General features: G+C 49.0%; 1 pseudogene across 1 annotated transcript; it reads left to right on the top strand.

Moving 5' to 3' along the window:
* The first annotated feature begins 4,215 nt into the window (after positions 1-4,215).
* Positions 4,216-18,670, top strand: LOC149333723 (uncharacterized; annotated as a pseudogene). Its single transcript, XR_016285315.1, has 2 exons — positions 4,216-4,844; positions 17,105-18,670. The product of XR_016285315.1 is annotated as an uncharacterized LOC149333723 (transcript).
* Positions 18,671-19,097: the final 427 nt, after the last annotated feature.

Below are 19,097 nucleotides of genomic sequence, written 5' to 3'. Positions count from 1 at the left end.
ACCCTTCTCCCTGCATTCTTGCATAAAATTGGTCAGCGCCGTTATAGATTTGTCGTCTAGGTTTCTAAGCATTTTGTTGGTTACACCATCGGGTCCGGGGGCTGATTTGGTTTTCAGTTTTAGTACTTCTGCTCGAACCTCGAATTCGTGAATAGGGGCGTATAGTTCGCTGTTGGATTTACCCTCATAGCGCGGTAAGGAAGTTTTGGTGGCGGAGCCTATATATCTACAACGAATTGCATCGAGGAGTTCCTGTTCCGAACCTTCAAATTTATAACCTAATTTCTGTAAATTTTGTCGCTGTGTTAATTTACTACCTTCTGGATCGAGGAGGTGCAGAAGGAAGGCTTTGATGCCTCATCATTGTCGATAGAAGGTTGTCAGCAGGGGTGTCACGCTTTTCTAGCCAAACCAGAAAAACATCTTTGTGCACGGTGGTATTCGAACCACCATCCTTCTGTTCCGAAGCCCAGCGTGCTAATGGCTACGCTACTTCCTGCCAACCCATGTGTAGTTTTCCTTGCCCACAACGTTGGAGAGTGTTTGCAGAAAGGCGTTCAGTCAGATGGATGCCACCAAATGCAAAAGAATTTGGCCTCACCGCACTTTAGGTCCTAAAAGTGCCCCCCTGAATTTTTTAGAAGGGACAGGAGGTATGTTTGCATCAGCCTGTAAGGGACCGATCCTTGCAAGCACTAGGTGGAGGTCTCTAGTTTGGGACCCCAGTGGCAGTGGCCGCCGCCCGGGCCGCCTGAATAAGGCTTGAGGGCCTGTAAGTCGTGGCAGCCGAGCAGGATCGCCTCCCAGATCTCCCGGTTTGGGTAGGAAAACAGGGAGACGGGCGGGTTTGAGGGGCAGGCTCACATCATGCGATAGGTGTCCGAAGAAGGCGCACTACAGTGCAGGCAGCTGCCGCTTATGGAGGGGTCAAAATGCTGAGAGAGAGATGTGAGCTGCATGCATTAGCGCTGACAACGTTGTGGAAGACAAGGGGAAATATGCGACTTCTCGATGGTTTTGCAAGCGTGACTTTCGCTTGAATAACCAGTGTTAGCTGAGCTAAGTCGCAGCAATGTTTCTCTTTCGCCGCCATCGGGAATGCACCTGGGTCAAGCACATCTGAACCTGAGCGTCGTAGTAAGAGTGAAGTGCTTCTGTCACAGAACCTAGCTTGAGTCGCCGCTTTCGATGCATGCGAAATACAGAGAGCATGTGCTCTACGATCTCAGTGCGCGTTAAGACTGAAGCGGAAGAAATTTTAAGGCGGAAGCCTTTAATGCCTCATCGTTGTAAGCAGGAGCTGTCGACAGAAATGTCACGCTTTTCAGTTGGTCGAAACGGTCGTGACGTCACAGTGCGCGAATTTCAAACGGGGCCAATTGTACTTTGGCTACTAACCATGCAACATATTAAGGCGAAAGCCTTTAATGTCTCATCGCTGTAAGCAGCAGTTGTCGACATAAATGTCACGCTTTCCAGTTGGTCGAAACGGTCGTGACGTCTCAGTGCGCGAATTTCAAACGGGGCCATTTGTACTTTGGCTAGTAACCATGCAACCAATTGAAGGGATCGTATAGTGATGCTCCAAGTAAGTGGGACTGAGCTTAGTTAATTGCATAATTACCAAATTAGCCTAATTAGCTTTTCTAGTCAGGTCATAGAAATAAATAAAACCGAGTAGGAAATTGGTCGACATCGGGAATCGAACCCCGTGCTTCGGCGTGCGAGACGAGCATGCTATCCACTCCGCCATGCCAGCTCGATGGTTTGGAATGAACAAAGGCGCGTCTAGTGAATACGGTGTCTTCACTCACTCTCATCCTCCTCCCTTTCCTTCCGGCGAGGTTTAGGTGTCCACCGACAAATGAGAGACATACATTTCCTTTCCTCAAAAACCAATTTACCGACGAGCGAGGCGTAGAACCGAATGGGCGATGGCGTTCTATGGACATCTTGGCAGCGTTGCAAGACGCTGTCGCGTTCCACCCTTACAGGCGAAGCTTAACATCTTAACCACACATCAATGACCACACTTTAGGTCAAAAAAGTGCCCCCTGAATTTTGACGGGTGTCCACCGAAATATGTGAGACAGTTACTGCTTCATTTCTTTTCCTCAACTACGATTTTCATTTTCTTCCTTACGGCTCCTCTTTATCTATCTTCTTTCACTCTCACTTCCTTCCTCTACGGTGGGGTTCAGGTGTCCACCGAGATGACAGAGAATTACTGCGCCATTTCCTTTCCTCAAAAAGCGTTCCGTTCAAATGGCAAGGCATCGCGCCGAACGGGTGGTGGCGTTCCGGGGACTCCCTGGCAGCGCTACAACACGCTGTCGCGTTGCACTCCTAAAGGCAAAGCTTAAGCGTCATTAATTGGCATTCAATTAGTATTCAGGCAATAATCAGTAATTAACCATTAATTAGTGATTTATCATCACTTAGTAATTACTGCTCAATTATATGTGACGCCACCAGTGCCACACAAGCAGCGAAGGTGTTGCGGAAAACGCTTTCGCCTCTGCGCACTTTAGACAGTCGAAGTGCCCCCTGAATTTTTAAAGGGACGGTATAGTGATGCTCCAAGTAAGTTTGACTGAGTTTAGTTAATTGCTTACTTAACCAATTAGTCCAATTAACCTTTCTAGTCAGTCCAGATAAATAAATAAAACCGAGTAAAAATTGGCCGAGCTTGGGAATCGAACCCCGGTCTCCGGAGTACGAGTCGAGCACGCTACCACTCCGCAATGCCAGCTCGATGGTTTGGAATGAACAAAGGTGCTAGTGAATACGGTGTCTTCGTTCACTCCCATCTTCCTCCCTTCCCGTTACGGCGAGGTTTAGGTGTCCACCGAGATATGAGAGACAGATACATTTCCTTTCCTCAAAAAACAGTTTACCGACGAGCAAGGCGTATTTGTCCGCGTTTCAGATTGGTACAAATTGCCGTGACGTCACACGCGCGAATTTTGACGGGTGTCCACCGAAATATATGAGACAGTTAATGCGCAACTTCCTTCCTCAAATACAATTTTCGACTAGTGTCTACTGAGATATGTGAGACAGTTAATGCGTAATTTCCTTTCCTCAAATACAATTTTCAGTTTCTTCACTACTGCCCCTCTTTCTTCTTTCACTCACACTTCCTCCCTTCCTACACCATGCGGCTCAGGTGTCCACCGAGACGACAGAGAATTACAGCCCCATTTCCTTTCCTTAAAAAGCGTTGCGTTCAAAGGGAAACGCATCGCGCCGAACGGGTGGTGGCATTCCGTGGACTCCCTGGCAGCGCTACAACACGCTGTCGCGTTGCACTCCTAAAGGCAAAGCTTAAGCGTCATTAATTGGCAGTTAAGTAATGCACCAACAAAATGTGAAGTTAAAAATCGCGTAGCAGAATGCAGCACTCAGGCTTTCGCCTTTCACCACTTTAGCCGCTAAAGTTCCTCGTAATTTTTAGGGGCGCCTTTAACTCTCTCACCTCTCCCTATTTCTCCTTTCAGTGCCATCTAGCTTCCTCTCCCCACTGCGTGGTTGAGGTTTCGGCTGTGCAGGCAGCTAGCTACTGCTCCCTTCATTTTCTTGAAACATTTTTTTACCTCAGGGCGCGATATGGGTGTCCACAGATGATGATTATGTGTGTGCTCAGGGTTGATGCCACATACCCCCGGCGGGGGGGGGGGACAGAGAAGTGATACTGGCACTTCTTTTATGCGAAGCATATTGCTAGAGCTACCACTCACGCCGTCGCCGTGGGACCCCCACGTGACACCGTGACGTCACACCACGTGACATCGGATGAGAGAGCCGGCCTCCACCTCGCGCCGTCGCCGTGGGACCCCTAGCCGTCACGCAACGTGACACCGTGACGTCACACCACGTGACATCGGATGAGAGAGCCCGAGCCGACTCACATGAGAAAATGAACAGCCTTCTTTTTTGTTTGTGCGGTTCAACCCATCGGGGTCCTCCCTAGGTTTGACTCCGCCCCTTAGAAATCCCTGTCCCTAGGTGTAATTCTCTTCCCCTGTCTACATTTGTTTGTGTTTTTTGTCTAGCTGAATTAATATTTTTTTTACTATATTTACAAACAATGGATTTCAGAACAATGCTTATTACTTTTATAGAAGCTTTTTACAGTTTTTTTTCATGTAAATTGAATTTGGGCTTTTATTTGTGCATGATCACGTGACTTCATTGTTTTGCACACACCGATATTCTAACGGTCCTCTCGTGTCCGTTGTGCGAGCGTCTTCGCTGGTCTTTTAGGCTGTAGGGCTGATTGCACTGTTTTATTACCTCTTTCTGTCGCAGCTCCGTTGAGCTTTCTTTTGGCCGTTGCCATATTCATAGTTCCTAGTTGTTAGCGCAGTTGCGCGTTCTCTGTTTCACGCTGTTTTATAACCGCTTTGTTCAGTAGCAGCTCTGTTGAGCTTTCTTTTGGCCGTTGCCGTATTCTGTGTTGCGCTGGGTGCGCACTTTTCTAATTGTTAGCGCCGTTGCGCATTCTTTATTTGGCAATATAAATTGTGTTTGTGTCTGTCGATGAGGTGCCCTTGTAGGAATGGAGGGACCAAGTGCACCACCCGCCGAGTCTGAACCTGCGCCAGATAAGTATCTGTGCCCAGTGTGCCAAGCTGAGTTTGCTTTTGAGAGTTCTCAAAGGAGGCATTTGCGAAACCAGCATCCCGAAGCTATAAGCTCTCTTTGTTTCGCGAAAGGCTCCTATTCTTGTGACCAGTGTACTAATGTAAACTTTGCCCGCCGTGGCGAATTGTTGCAGCACCACGAGCAGAACCACGGGTTCGTGTCGAGACTAAGTACGCTTCAGTTTTCTTCCTATTCAGGTGAGGAAGATGCACGCGTTCTTGGCGTTCTTTTTTTGTGCATGCACGAATAAATGTTAGCTTGCGTAGACCGCTCGCGTAGTGTTCTGCGGAGGAAAAGGGAGCGAAATTTTGACAGCTTAAAGCGCTTCCAGGTACTTACATGAACGACAGAGGTCAGTGCATTGCGAATTATATTGCTGGGTAAAGCAAGGAATAAGCACAGCAAGCGCAGGACGACTCCTGGTTAATGCTATTTGCAGGCACAGCAGAAGCACAGGATGCGTAAAAAAAAAATATCGTGAGAAATGCATACGAATAAGAAGCATTATGCGCCTCATTGCTTCTGCTTATCTGTTGTTTATAGCTCTCTCCTCTGTAATTTTAATGCGCAATGTGGAGCAACAGTTTACCTCTTCTTTCTGCTTCGGCAAACGTGCAGTATTCAGGGGTGAGAACTTGGACACAATGGAGCTACAAGCTTGCACGTTCTTGCTTAGAACTGGCGAAATGATTATCTTTTCTTTCTGTGAACAGTTCACGTAAACTGTATTAATCACTAAGAAGTCATCAGTGCTGTCTCTGTGCTCTCAATAAAGGAGCATGGCTCCTTTCTGCATGATATTTATATTGCATGTGCAGGGTACTAGTGCAAATACAAAACTAATTTTAATGCGCAAACCTTGCTTGCCTCATTGAGCGAAAACTCGTTTGTGTGTGTGTGTGTTAACATTCAATGGTACCCGTAAAACATGGCATTCTCATGCAACCTGGCAGGTAGCACTTAATGATTGGCTGCGGGAGCAACCTACGAGGCAGGTGGCCCACCTACGTCACACCACCTTGTGGCGTCCTCAAACCCACCCATTGCAAACTGTCCAGTGGGAAAGGTCCCAGCTAAATGAAAGACTGGTATTTGGGAAGAGCAACGTGGGTCATATAGAGCTGCCGCTGGGGAGCACCTGCCATTGCAGGGCAGAGGCGTATGGCTTATCCGCTGCACCACTGCACCAGGAGGGGTATGAGGACTGTCAGGGATATAAGAATCTAAAATAGATAATGACCTTTTGCATATACGGGAATTAATCCACATGCTATCGCGTCATACCCTTCTGGTGGAGTTTGTTTCCCCTCCGATTTTTTGTACTGTAATTTGAAATGTCTTCGTGTGCAGCCATTGTTAAAATTCCTTATTGTCTACAGTATTGTGACCGTCAACACAGCATTTCCTAGCCTGGGGTAGCCCGCAGTTGTGTCATTCCAATAGTCCCTGACTTCAACACCTGTATTTGTGGGGCTTGCTTCGCTTCCATCAAGTACTGGTTCAACTGCTTGTAAAAAGGGTCTGCACCGGTCATGAACACGGTGTAAAAATAGTTTCGGTGTTGACACTGGCTGTCTGCCACTGCGGAGAGCGCGCACAGATCATGTTTGCCCTCTACTATATGCGCACACTGGCGCGGGGGCTCAGCGCAGTGGTGGCCATTCACTTGCAGAGTGGCAGACGCGGGTGAACGGTTTGCACGGCTTTCGGTCTCATTTTAGGTTTTGTTTTTCGGTGTTTTGCACTGCAAGAGTGCATCACAAGGTGTGGACGTTTAGGTTCATGCCTTCGATGTTGTCGTAGGCACTGTGCGCGAACAAAGTTTGGTAGAACTAGCTTTTGTGTTGCGGTTTGGGACCAGCTGCAGTGATTGTGCAAACCCACGTGGTGGTGTGGGCTCACACCTTGGACGGCTGTTGCGGCCTATGTACATGGCAGCAGAAGCTGACCATACGTGATTATACTTAGTATCCAAGTGCAGATCAGGCTACTAGAGTTGTCCAAACCAAGTGTCGCTCTTTAAAGCTGCGTTTGAGCCCGATCGCCTAGAACTTTGGTTCTAGGCGAGGATAGGAAATAAATATCCCATCTGCCCAGAACAGGTAGGATAATTCGATCTAGTGACCACATCTGCGCGAAGCATTTTCCCGAGCTTACACTATAAAATCGTACTATGCCAAGTTTAATGGCAAGGCACTTTTAAATGCACCCAAGAATCCGATCCTTTTGGCTGATGCTGTGCCCAGTATTTTTCCCAGATGTCCCAGTCTGACAAAAGAGGCAAGTTCAAGAAAGCCTCCTAGATTGGATTGTTAAAACGTTTATTTGGGGCCTGCAGTAGAGCGCACGCGCGCTTCGGACGGGGCCTATGTCACCCTCTGGGCGCCGGCCGCGCGGCCTGGGTCCCCGCTCGCCGTTGCCGGCTCGCTGGGTCCCTGCCGGGCCAGCGCCTCGATGACATGCTGGAGGGTCCAAAGTTGTTCCTCTTGTTTGTCGCTCCCTGCGGCTGCTTCAAGTCGTGGCGGGATCCTCCCAGACTTAGCTTCTTCCTGGTACTTGCTGCAATTCCACAGAATGTGTGCGAAGCCGGCCGTCTCCGTTCGGCAGACTCTGCATTTGTCTGTCGGGTGCGTCTCGGGATACATTCTGTGCAACAGCGACAGGCTAGGGAATGAGCCCGTCTGTAGCTGTCTGAATAAAACGGCTTGCTCTCGACTGAGCCCCGAGCAAGAGGGTGGAAGGGTTCTGCGAGCTAGGCGGAACGCCTTGGTTATTTCGTTGTATTCGGTCATTCGGTCCTTGGTGCTGAACCACAGCGGCCAGTCGACCAAGGCGCGGTCCGTTAGCGCGCGCGCCTCGGCGTGTGCCGTCTCGTTGTGGTTGGCGTTGCGGTCTGACGCCTTGCCCGCGTGCGCCGGGAACCACTTGATTCTCACTTGTTTGCTGCCATCGTCGTTCTTGGTTTCTTGCAGTATGTGCACCGCTTCCTTCGCTATCCTGCCTTTGGCATAATTTCTCACCGCCTGCCTCGAGTCGCATAGCACCGTGTGGCAGTCGCGGTCGGCGATGGCCACCTCCTCCGCTTGCTCTGCCTTGGGGCATCTCGTGCTGGTGGTCATGCGAACGGTGCCTGTGTCGTCGACGACGACTGTCGTGAAGCCGTGTATCTTGGCGTACTCAGCCGCGTCAACGTAGCGTGCGTGTGTGTGTCGGCCGCGTGCTGGTCTATCAGCGCCTTGGATCTCGCTGCTCTCCTCCCTTTATTATACTCCGGGTGCATGTTGTTCGGTACCGAGTCCACTCTGATGTTGCGCCTGATCTCATCGGGGACGGGGAGCTGCGTCTGCTCCCTGCCTTGATATCCAATTCCCAGGTTGTCCAGGATTTTCCGGCCGGCCTTGGTCATAGACAGTCTTTCGAGTTGTGCGGCGCGTTGGGCCTCCGCTATCTCCTCTAGCGTGTTGTGCACCCCCAGCTGCAGGAGGCGTTTGGTGCTCATTGTTTCGAACAGTCCCATTGCCGTCTTGTAGGCTCTGCGGATGAGTATATCTATCTTGTTTCTCTCGGTCTTCTTCCACTTGTGGTAGGCCGCCCCGTACGCTACGTGACAATGACGAACGAGTGGATCAGTCTGATGAGGCTCTCTCCCGTCATTCCGCTTTTCTTGTTCGTGAGTCGTTTGAGTAGTCTCGTGGCGTTCGCCGCTTTCGCAATGAGTCGGGTGACGGTCTCGCCGTTTCTGCCATGCGTCTCGATCGTCATTCCCAATACTCTGATCTTGTTGACTCTTGGGATCGCGTTTCCCTCTCTGGTCTTGACTTTGATTGCCTCGTACTCTCTCGGGCTGCTCTTTGGTTTGCGGTGCTTGACGGGCGGGTAGACGAGGAGCTCCGACTTACTCGGCGAGCATCGGAGCCCCGTTCCGTCGAGTTGGTCTTCGATCGCATCAACGGCCACCTGTAGAGTGGATTCGATGTGGGCATCGCTGCCTTCTTCCACCCACAGCGTTATGTCGGCGGCGTATATCGTATGTCGGACTTCCTTGATGTTCCTGAGCCTTTCGGCCACTCCTATCATCACGAGATTGAAATGCACCGGCGAGATGACCAATCCCTGAGGTGTGCCTGTGCTTCCCAGCTTCTTTTCCTGTGCTTGGAGGTCCCCCCGCTCTGAGCTTGGCCGTTCTGTCCGTGAGGAAGTCTTTGATGTAATTGTATGATCTCTCTCCCATGTTGTTTCGAGACTTGGGATAGGATCGCCGAGTGCTTCACCTTGTCGAAGGTGCTCTGCAGGTCGAGTCCCAGTATTGCTTTGTTGTCGCCGGTGTTGCCGTCGATGATCTGGTGCTTGAGTTGTATCATGGCGTCTTGGGTACTTAAGATGCTGCCTGAAGCCAATGGTTGTTTCCGGGTAGAGATCTTTCTCGAGGTATTCTTGCCACCTGCTGAGCAGGACATGTTCCAACACCTTGCCCACGCAAGATGTGAGCGATATGGGTCGGAGGTTATCCGTGTCGGATGGCTTGCCCGGCTTGGGGATCAGGATGATCTTGTCCTTCTTCCACTGCGTCGGCAGCGTTCCCGTTTTCCAGCATTTGTTGTAATAGCTCGCGAGGCTTTCTCTGGATTTGTCGTCGAGGTTCTTAAGCGCCTTGTTGGTGATGCGGTCCAGCCCGGCCGCCGACCTGCTGTTGAGGTCCTGCAGTGCCGTGCGATCTTCTTCTACGTCTATATCTCTGTCGAGACGTGCCTTGGGCAGCCCCCCGTGGCACTCCGTGGGCGTAGTCGGCAGGTATCTGTCGCTGATGCGTTTCGCCACCTCATCAGCGCCGTGTTTAGTGACTTCTCGATGGATGAGTTTCGCCAGTCGGTCCCTTTGGTGTGACTTAGTCTTGGTTTCGTCGAGCAGATGCTTCAACAAGTTCCATGTTTTCCTCTTTTGCATCTGGCCATCGGCGGCGTTGCATATCTCGTTCCACTGTTGCGCACATAGCGTGCGACAGTGGTCCTCGATTGCTCTGTTGAGTTCTGCGACTTTCTTTCGTAGCCTACGATTAAGGCGTTGTTTTTTCCATCTGTTGAGAATGGACTGCTTGGCTTCGATGAGGTGGGCCAGTCGGCTATCCATTCTGTTCGTTTCGAGGTCTGTTTCTATGTCCTTGGTTGAGTTTCGAACGTCTTGGAGGATCTTGTTGGTCCACGTGTCGATGTTGTCGATTTCGATCTCTTCCGCCTCCTGATTTCTGTTATCTCTGAAAGCGGTCCAATCGATCCACGTATGTTTCCTGACGTTGGTACTGCTCTGCTCCGGTATGCCGATTTCCACGATCATGTGGTCGTTGCCGAGGTACACCCCCGTGTTCCTCAACGTGATCGTAATCGGTTCGTTGTTCTTGACAAACGTGAGGTCTGGGCTGGAATCTCGGGACACAGAGTTGCCAATTCTCGTTGGGTAAGCCGGGTCGGTTATGAGGGTATAGCCGAGTTCTGCCGCGTCTTGGGATAGGTTTCTGCCTTTCGCATTGCTCTTGACGTAGCCCCACGCCGGATCCATCGCATTAAAGTCGCCGCATGCGATCAGCGTGCTCTGGCCGGCCGTCGTGCTTGCCTTGTGAAGAATGGCTTTCAACTTCTGCAGTCTCTGCGATGGGTTACTGTAGATGTTCAAAATGAAGATGCTGTTTTTTCTTTGCTTGGTCGGTATGAGTTCAGTGAGCATATGTTCGATCCTGACGTTGCTTAGCCGGTGTTCGACGAAGGTGTGTCCCTTCCTGACCAGGGTGCACAGGCCTCTGCCGTCGGGCGGGCCCGCGTGCACCCTGTAGCCGGGGAGGGATGGCTTGTCCGTTAGTGTTTCTTGGAGCAGGAGCACGTCGGGCTTGCGCGCCGCGTGCTCGATGTGTTGCTGGACGACTGCCCTCTTCTTGACGAAGCCGTGGCAGTTCCACTGCCGCACTGTTATGCCTGTGGAGTTGGAGGCCATGATTGTCCTGTTCGGAATTCTCCGAGTTGCTGCGCTTGGTTGACTTGCTGCTGTACTGGCATGAACAATGGGTTGCTTAGTGTTAGTTGCACACTGCTTTCCAGATTGCTGAGTCTATTGACGTTCTCCGTTTGGAAGGCTTCGATGGCTTCCTTCATCGATTTGATCATATCCTCGAGGCTGTTGAGTTTGGCCTCGACGTTGTTGTTGCTGCTGTCGGTGCTGCAGTTGCTCATGTTGTTCTTGGTCTTGCGCGATTCGACGGCCCTCTTCTTCGTTGGCGGCTCCTTGTCTGCGCCGGCCGTAGTTTCTTCGGCCTTGTTGTTGCCGCTCGGGCTGGATCTTTGCTGTATGACGTTGCGGAGGGCGTTGCGGATCTCCGCGATTTCCTTGGTGAGGTTGTTGACGGTGGCTTGCAGGGTCGCGTTCTCCTTTTCCAGGGCCTCGTTGATCTCTCGTTCCTTGGTTGAAGCGTTGTCTTCTGTTTCGACGTTGTCGCTCGGATTGGTCTTCATACCTCGTGCGGCGTTGACCCAACAGACTCTCTCGCGCGACGGTGATCTTTGGGTTTTCGTTTTTTGCGCGTCTCTGCTCTGGCTCCTGCAGCTGGTATTTCTCGACTGCGCGCGGTTTCTTGATGGCGTTCTTGACTTACGGGCAGCTGGCTTATCGAGTGACGGGAAAACGCTCTCCGGCGGCAGCTGGTGGCTGACCTTTCGGCGCTCCCACTGACGCTTGCGAACGACGTAGGGAACCTTGTACCTGGCTTTACATTCTGTGTTGGCGGTCGGGTGAGCGCCGCCGCAAAGTTTGCATTTGGGGGTACATTTGTGGTCTTCCTTGGGGTTCGCTTGGCCGCAGCCCCTGCAGATCCGGTTGGTTGGCGTCGGGCACACGTCCTTGCGATGCCCGACCCGACCACACTGGTGGCAGACATCGACTTGCTTTCTGTACAGGTGGCACGGTATGAGCGTGACACCATATCGGACAAAGTTTGGTACCTTTGGTCCTCTGAAGGCTACTATGGTCGTGGTCGTGTTGTCACCTAGAAAACGAAATGCCACCTAGCCTCCTAGAAAACGACAGTCTGCGAGACTGTGGTGAAGCCCGCCTGACGCTGGCCGTCCACTGACGTCCCTGATCCCCACTTGTAAATAAACCCGTTCCCGTCGTCACAACTTCGTGACAATATTTTAGGAGTCAGTATAGTTATTATATATGCTCTGAGCATTCGTGTGGATGGATGGGAAAAACTTTGCAGTGAATGCATTTCGTTAACGAGCTCGGAAGGATCGCACGGCATCGTCCTCGCTGCTGCTTCACCCATTCACGCAGTCCCAGCAAGTATAACACGAAGTTGCCCAAAATTATTTGGTGTCAAAAGCAGTTTCAATCCTTCGGTGCCTTGCTGCACTTAAGAAAGCGCACATACTACATGCCGCGGCACCAAACGATTGCTCAGCACCTGCATTGTAGCTGCCGCAGCTCGGCGACTAGACAAGCCCCCATCGTATGGTGCCGCCTGCCTGCGTTCGATAGAAGCGCAAGGAGCAGCGAACAAGGTCTGGCCGCTCCGCCGGGCGCAGTGTCAGCACCTTAATATATTCTTACACGTTGGTCACGGTAATCAAGATGTCGGTAGTCATTGGATGACTGACACAGCAAGCACTTCTAGAGTAGATCCAGTACGGCTGTCAACTTCAATAATGTTAGATTGTTTTCTTCGTTGTCTGTCTAAGGGCATTGTAGTTCAGAAATCGGGGGAAAATCACGTTTCACCCAATCTTTCAGGAGCATATTCGAGGTGTAAAAATTTTAATATGGTAAAGTCCGGTTTCACCCAAACACGAAAAACCCTATGTGTACAGGGTGGCCAGTTTTTCTAGCACCATCTCCCCTCTGACCTTCCCAGCATATATGGACCTGATCCTCACCAGCTGATTTCCCCTTTGCATTGCTCCTAAGGCTTCCTTCACTTCCTCGTTCGCTACTGGCGGGATATCAGTGCTGTGCACTACTGCCTTTCATTATTGTCCTGATTCCATTGGCTACTATATAGTAGAACTCTGTGCCTACTTTGGAAATGACACTGCCCTCTCTCTCTTAATGAATACATCCGATTTTTTTCTCTGCCGAGTTTCCTCTTCACCGCTTTTAGGCTATCTCCATTCTTGAGAACTTGCTCGATTCTCTTGTTGTGACATGCTTGTTGACGCAGGGTGCTTTAATACCTGGTGTTGGGCGAGACTGTGGTCGATTGGTGGCCGATGCATGACAGCGTGAGCGCTGCATCGTCGTCTTCCAGCTCAGCCACGTGCCACCTGGCAATACTATAGTCTGATACAACTCAAGTCTGGAGCGAAGCTTCGCCCACATTCAGAACCTTTGCAAAGAATTCTTCCACAACTAAAAGTAATCTGTTAAAACTTTTCTTCTCACCTAAAGAAAAAGCCGCTTACAAGAGAAACAATTATATGCTCTAGAATTTCGATCCCTGGCTTGTTTGCTGTACTCAAATAGTAAAAAGTTGTTCCACTTTTTACTACTGGGATTGGCCAGTGGAGTCGCGGATCGTGGCCCACTGCTAGCTGCTGCTTTTTTTTTTTACATTTTGTCGGACTGTATGTGGCATTATTTCCCCTTCCGAAAAAGAGAAGCATTGTTGTGATGCCGACAGCCTCGCGGTCAACGTAAGTTTAATACCGAAAATAAACGTTGGGGGGGGGGGGGGGGGGGTTAGCAGAGCATTCCAGCTGAAGCACGTTACGACTTCAACATGTTTGCCATTCCCGTGTATAGAACGGTTTAAGCCGTACACAACGCGCACAATGTCTGAGCTGTCTGCATCGCAGTTGCACTGCATTGTCTGGAAGCATTTCATAGTCGACATCGTTAACGCACTGTAACATTCTCTAAGGGCCAAAATAGCGGCATAGCAGTTCCTCAGACAAGCCTTGGCAGCTGACAGGAGTCCATGTCGAGATTTGGTCACCGGGTTTGTTGTCAACCTGGCAGTGGCGAAAGTTGCGCTTAAACTTCGCATTACCACCAATTGCAACCGTCTGTAAATTTTTTGCCAGTGAGTGCCCGGATGTGCGCCCACCGAATTGTGCACACGTGTGCATACACATGCTTAAGCGCCCACATGCATGGACACACGCGCGTGCATGTACACACACACACACCACGGAAATTTTTGAGAAAGGAGACTAAACTGCTAACGCAGTAACGAAACCACCTACAATGCTTTAACCGTAAGTGGGAATCGAGCCAGTGGCGGCGGGCGCAACAGAGAAGTTTCGTTTACTGATGCCGTAGGCTACTCGGCCATCTTCAAAGATTCTTTTTATTGTTGCCGCATGGAATATCGGGAACCTCCCTGACCTTGTCTTGCTTTACTTGATTGGGTCGAATTCCGCGACCTCGGCACACGGCCTCATGCCACTATCACTTCCTTGCTCTGCCCGCACATAAAAATTCCTGAAGGTGCACACGTCAAGAAAGGGCGATCAGTCAGGAGGTTTAACTTTCGCAGCATAAACGTTCCGAGCTAAAATGAGAACTGTTCTGTGAACAGTGACCTCGCCGAAAGTGGCGATTGTGCGTGTTTATCAAGCATAGAGCTTCTTCACACGCTAAGCAGTCTTATTAGCAGGAAATGTTCACACGGAATTCTGGTGTCCTTCATTACTGGCACAAATCTTATAGTGTAAGGCATGACCTGAGTGTCCTTTTTAAGAGACTGCTGAAGTGAGCTATGTCTCAAACGAACATAGCGTCACAAATAATTTCGTTGTTCAATAGTTCCTCCTTGCTTGCAGATGTAGCAATTCACTGATCATGGCACAAACGTCCGCTTGGCTCGATGGCATGTCCTAATACGTAAAGTCGACGTTTGAGGTCTAAGAAAGGTTTTTGGGGCCTATTGAATGTACATCCTCTGAACTCGTCTTACTTAATATAAGACCGTCAGCAAAGGCTAGGTAAGGCTGCACGTAGAGGAAGTAATAACTGATCAGAACCTTTGTCAGCTGCCTTCTGGAGAAGCCGTACAGGTTCTAAGAAAAAGCGAATATTTAGGAAATCGAGTGTGTCAGCACAAAATTCCCTCGCGACTATGTACATAAAAGACAGATGAGCATTTAGTCACCTAATAATTATTAGCACAGCTGCCAGGAAGCGGTGGCTTTTTGGGTTTCGAAAAATAAGTCATGAAACAGGTTAGTGGACAAAAACTGCACGAAAGACTCACCATACTGTATCAAGGTAGCATGAAATTCTGTCCACGCATGGGCTCCCTTTGAAAGCGACCCAGAAAAGTAACAAAGCTTCTATTTAACGAATTTACGATCGTCCCCTTGCAATGCACCAATTGCAACATCTTCACAGCGCAACGTCGCATCTAAGACGTCGCAAGTTTGTGTCCGTACAGACACGAAGAGCCCCCAACCAATGCAAGCCTGCTTTTTTATCATATTCTTTTCGTCAGAGCAAGAGACGGAGACGACATCAGCATAGGACAAAATCTTAATTTTACACTGTACTAGCGACAAGCCACGATTAGCTGTGTTTTTGAAGAAACTGAGCTATAGGTGGTCGAGATAATGCGAGTTACAAAGGCAATGTAGAGCAGGTGATGAAAATAAAATATTTTTGGTAAACTCTCAAGATGTATGCTGCAGGTGTGCCAGAGTGGGTGGGTGGGGGGGTGTGACTGGCAAGCCGCTTTTGGGGTGACAGAAAGATGTCTTGGCTTTATACACCTGCAAATACAAGGCAACTTCCGCTCATAGTGGGCACATGCAGTGGTCCTGACGGCGCCCGCTTAAGCATTTTGGGCTGGAGAAATTCCCGATTGACACGAGCTTCAAGAGAGACCTATTACTCGCCTGACGGGGACTTCGAAACTGCTGAAACTGAAAGGTTTTGTAGATGAATAATCCATCACCTTTTCTTTTTATGTAACTCATCAGATAGTCTAATATACATAGCTGGTGTACACTAATTCTGAGTTCATTTGATTTCGCGGCTCTTGCGTAAATTTAGGTCTTTTTGCCGCGAACAGTAAAACATCTCGCAATGAGCAAATTTTGCAGTGTTGTTTTATATGCTGATATCACAAAGAAAAGTAAACAGCAAAACAAGGTTGAATAAAAACCTACGTTCAGAATTTTTTATAGCCTGAACCCGTTTGAACCGGTTCGACGCTATCCGGAGCGGTTCGAACCGGAACGAAATGTCGCTCCGGAGCCGAACACGGAACTGAACTGAACCCAAAAAAATTCGGGTTCGACAACCTGGGCGGAATTATCTGGTGAAGCGCTGCATAGGCTTCCTTCTGTGCTCCTATATTTGGCAGCAACGGCGTGGCTACGACGGTCGACTAGGTTGACTTATAAAATGAAACCGAGAAAGCACGAGTTATACAGGTCTGCAGTCTCAACGTTTGGGGCGATACAGCATACCCGATCGCTAAGTCCAAGAAGAAGGACGGCGGGATGCAAGACTCGAGGCAGCTTTCTCACATGACGAACCTTTGTGATGTGCCTGCTCTCGTCCAGCCACCTCAGTGCGGAGAACGCCGAACACTACTGGACATTGAAGCCATGCAGTTACTTTGAATGAGTCATGCAATTGCGATCTTCACTGGTAATGTCTGAAAAAATGCTTTCTTATTCGCTTGGCTTTAAGAGAGGTGCACAGGCGAATGGATAGAAGTTTACGTCGAGCTACAACGAAGTTACGTTTGCTCTGCAGAGCTAAATATTTTAAGTCATTGCAGGCCTTATTCTGCTTGATAACTGGTTTTCGGTCCGGTATTAGCTGTTTTCGCCAGGTTCTGATTGACCAGCAATAGTAAAAGTCAGGTAATATGAAAAGTAACTGCATGATTTTGCCGATACCTTAGCGACGTTTTATCCCTTTCTAGGATAGGTGGTGAAGAAAATGTACATGTTGAAGCTCGTGGAAGCGAAAAATAGAGAAAAAACTACTCAAACGCTCAAAAACGCTCAAGCGTGGCATACCCAAGGCACACGGTACCGGCTCTTGCCTACACAACGAAAGCCACTGCTGACTCCAGCAACGCCGCATCTCCGTGACGTCACGGCCTGACGCTTGTCTATAGCTTGCATCAGGTTGCTAGCCTTGTGGAATATATGGCAGCCATGCCTCACAAAACTGTATTGAATCGCTTTTAAAGGGCAAGGTAGATTAAATTAGTAAATATTGGAGCAGTTACAGTGCGTCATCCATGAAGTGTTAGCAGAACTTTGGGCAGGTGGGCCTCATGCACTAAGAGTGCTTTACCCTTGAGCGATCACATTTGAGAAGTCTATAGCTAGTCCATGTTGCTCTGATGGCTGCCTTACATCTTGAAAAACTTCAGTTAAATTGTTCGAAACATAGCAAAACAAGTTTGACCATTGTGTAATATGTCTCCATTAAATACGTGCATTTGTATTTTTGTTTGTAGATTTTGCAGCATGGAAGGAAATGGAAGAAATGAAGGAGCAAGTCCAATTCACAGCCACTACTGGACCAAAGCGTTTACCCTCAGGAGCAACGAAGAGGTACCTGTTTTGCCACAGGTCAGGAATGGAGGTGAAAACTGGAAAAGGTAAGCGGCAGCCAAAGTTAGTGGGCAGTGGGAAGTGCAACAAGCACTGCTTTGCAACTATGGCTGTCACGCAAGAAGGAGAGAAAGTAAGTGTTGAGTATTAGGCGGAGCACTACGGCCATGAGAAAAGTGTGAAGCATCAGCGCTTGACATCCACTCAGAAGAATGCCATAGCAGCAAAACTGAGCCTAGGAGTTCCTAGTAAAAGGATTTTGCTAGATGCACATGCAACTGGTGGAGATGAATTGAATGTGCTCCACACTTTGGACAGGCACGATGTTTATAATATAAAGCGAAAGTTCCATATTGGAAATGAGGAGCAGAAAGACCCAGATGAGTTTGTCAGCATGAGTATGTGGATTAATGAGCTCCAAGAAACCTCAGTTTCGCTCTATGCTGATAGAGAGTTGCTTACGGATCAAGGCATAGGGAAGTTTAAAATGGCTCTCATGAACAGCACTCAGGGAATTCCTGCTCGAATATGGTAGGAAAAGTGTTTGTATTAATTCCACCCATGGAACGAATTCGCACGATCTTCATCTGACAACACTGCTAGTAATTGGCGAAGACTTGTCAGGCATTCCATGCGCGTACCTTCTTTCAAAAAGTACTACAGAAGAAACTATGGTTGTTGTTTTTTCAGGCAGTCAAGGAGAGACTTGCTCAGGCACTTTGCACCGAGCTCTTCATGTCAGACGATGCGCCAGCATATTACAATGCTTGGGCAAGGGTAATGGGGAGCCCCTAGAAATGCTTGCTCTGTACTTGGCATGTCAAGCGTATTTGGAACTTGAATGTCAGTAAAGTTAGTAGGAGAGAAAATCGGAAACTTGTCAGGGAAACTTTGCACACTTTGACGCTTTGCCCAAGCGTAACAGAAGTTGAGGCTGTCCTTGCGAAACTTCTGCCGTCAAAGTCTGTGTAGGAGCTCAGAGCCTTCGTTGAGTACTTTGAGAGGGTGTTTGCAAAGCGCCCACAGCAGTGGGCACTCTGCTATAGAGAAGGCAGCGGTCTCACTCCTAATAACCATTTGGGGAGCTTACATAATGAGCTCAAGACGGTCTACTTGGAGAGGAAGCAGTGCCAGAGGTTAGACAAGCTGTTGATTACTTTGCAGAGGTTCACTAATGAGCGGCTCCTGAAGCAGCTTCCTTCTGAGGTGAGGCCCAGGGCAGACCACCGCACAGCTGATAACTTCAAGAAGCACTGTGCAGGTTCCATAATATTGAAATCCGGTGTTAGCAAAGCACCTCATGGTGGCTGGCTTATGGAGTCTGAATCTTTGCGGCAACATCAGTACATAGTTGTCAAGGGGAGCACAGCATGCACAGGTTGCAGGAAGAGCTGTCATGAATGCCGAATTTGAATCCACAGGTTCCATTGTACATGCGCTGACTTCAGGAACAGCTTGAATTTGTGCAAGCATATTTGAAATTTGAAATTTATTTTTTTTTTCTTTCTTTCTACAGAAAGAGGGAGCCGGGGCAAAAGGCCAATTGGCCTGACGAGGTCCCGGCACCTGAAGCAGGGGCAGCGGTGCGCAGCACATACAAGCATGATAACATCATGGCAACAAAATACAAAAACATTGGTGACATTGGTGGCACAAAAGGAGATGGAGATGCACTGTATTGAAAGTGTGGCTACGGAATATAACGCACAGGGGATGTAATATATATATATATATATACATAAATGCAATGACATAACAAAATGCAAGCAAAGAAACACTGCATGCATTACTGACAACGTCAATAGAACAGAAGATACACAATAATTATACAAAAGAGGTGCACAGGCACTGCACAGAAAACATACACCATGTAAACAAAAAATATTTACCAAAGAC

Source organism: Amblyomma mixtum, chromosome 8, assembly GCF_055824585.1.
Source record: "Amblyomma mixtum isolate Tamu chromosome 8, ASM5582458v1, whole genome shotgun sequence".
Taxonomy (NCBI): Eukaryota; Metazoa; Arthropoda; class Arachnida; order Ixodida; family Ixodidae; genus Amblyomma; species Amblyomma mixtum.
The sequence above is the reverse complement of the archived record's forward strand: the minus strand, read 5'-3'. Positions and strand labels throughout refer to the sequence as shown.